Source organism: Aulostomus chinensis, chromosome 5, assembly GCF_037954235.1.
Source record: "Aulostomus chinensis isolate RoL2024-O1b breed Wild chromosome 5, RoL_Achi_v1.0, whole genome shotgun sequence".
NCBI classification, from domain to species: Eukaryota; Metazoa; Chordata; class Actinopteri; order Syngnathiformes; family Aulostomidae; genus Aulostomus; species Aulostomus chinensis.
The window spans coordinates 16246195-16247981 of record NC_141324.1 but is presented as its reverse complement, the minus strand read 5'-3'; the positions used below and the strand labels follow the sequence as shown (position 1 = coordinate 16247981).

Sequence of the window (1787 nt, the reverse complement as noted above, 5' to 3'; positions counted from 1 at the left end):
AGGCCTCTGGGAACTGCTCCAGGGGGCACAGCCAAACCACCCAGAGATCTTCGGCACACCAGAACTGACGTTCAGACTGAAAATTTGCCTCTTTTGACTTCCCAGCTGCGGACGGTGAAAAAAAAACATTTTGATAAAATATCTTTAATTATAAATATTGAACATTTATTGGCACTGTTGGTGAGCAAACTGATTATCTGAGCCTGTTTGTGGGATTCAGTTTTGGATCACACAGTCTCACAGCATTATTAGATACACACACACACACACACACACACTTGCACACAATCAGACACCTGCAAAAGGACATTTGGCTCATTCTACATGTGCACTGTGACTTTTAGAAATGTCAATCACTTTGCAGCTCGACTGCAGCCGTCCACACACACACACACACACACACACACACACGATGGAGGCAGGTTGACACAAACCGCTGTTATATCATCTTCATGGAAGCAAAATAACACACAGGATACTGGGAGCATACCAAGGTTTTCGGTAGCGTAATGATTTCTCCATGGCGCTCTGTGGTGTTCCTGTCTTTGCTTATTACTTGCCGGGGAGTCTCACTCTTCATGGGTTTATTTTTATGGTCATGCTGTCAATGTGAAGAGATCAAACAAGCCAGTGAGAAAACCACATGAAAAGTGTTTCCAAGCCAAAAGGCCCCATCTGGGTGGCAGCAGGCCAGCATGGAGGAAGTTGAGGAGACGTAGTGGAATCTGATGCTCACCACATGGAACGCATCCAAAATCTCCAACCACAGGCTCTGTCGCTTATGTTTGCCTGTCAAAAAAAATCAGACATGTTTTACATAGACTGTAATGCCATTACAGGTGTGAATTCTTCGTTTAAATTTCTACATTTTCAATCAAGCAAAATTATACAACAGATTTATCTTAACTGTAAAGTCAATACATCATCTATAAAAGCTGGCATTTCAGAATATTACCAGTAAGTTTATCTTTCCTCATTAATGGTACAGGGGGCAAAAATAAAGAAATGTTGGAACATTCCACCTGTGGTTACTTGCTGTAGTTAATGAAACGATGGCTGATAACAGCAGCCCAAGTTAGTTTCCTCTGTAGAATGAACGCCATCACTCTTACCTGGGATGGAGAGATGGTTATGTACTACAGGTTCTATGTAGTCGTCATGGAACAATGCCTCCTTCGCGCTACATTTGACGCACGCGTGCCTCTTGAGGAACATTATGAGACGTGAGGGATCAGAGCTAGGTTGTGCGGTACCTGACACCAACCCTTTAACACCTTCAGAATCGTTCTGATCTGACACTGACTTGTATTTGGGAGAACTGTCAGGGCCGGTGGTGAGCAGGCAGGTGAACCCAAAAGCAGAAGACAGTAGCAGCAAGCAGAAACAGCAGGTAAATTGATTTATTGTCAAAAATCTAAGAAAAGCAGGTAGGCAACAAACAGAGAGGCAAAACAGGCGAGGTGCACGACTGGTAAGGTGATGTAAGGTTCTAATAAAGACTGTCTCAGACAACCAAACTAAAATAAGAAGTCTGCAAATGATGAAACAAATAACAGGTGGGAGAACATGAGGGCAAAGAAGGAGATGATAGAAAAAGAGACACAAGGAACAGGGCTGTGACTGATGAAGACTAACGAATTAACGAGACACAGATGGAAGGCGGTGGGAAACAGACAGGCAGTGTAAAGTAAATGAAGACCTAGGAAGGAGGCGTGATCAAAAATAAAAACAGGAAGTGGCCAGGCCATAAGAAAATGAGGAGCAATACAAAGCAAATAACAAACCAT

General features: G+C 43.1%; 1 long non-coding RNA gene across 1 annotated transcript; it reads right to left on the bottom strand.

Annotated features, from left to right (window-relative positions):
• On the bottom strand, positions 1 to 1521 carry LOC147261467 (uncharacterized). The gene is made up of 4 exons (XR_015116109.1): positions 1113 to 1521; positions 737 to 789; positions 491 to 601; positions 1 to 105 (listed from the first exon to the last, which is right to left on the bottom strand). It is a non-coding gene; the product is annotated as an uncharacterized LOC147261467 (long non-coding RNA).
• Positions 1522 to 1787: the final 266 nt, after the last annotated feature.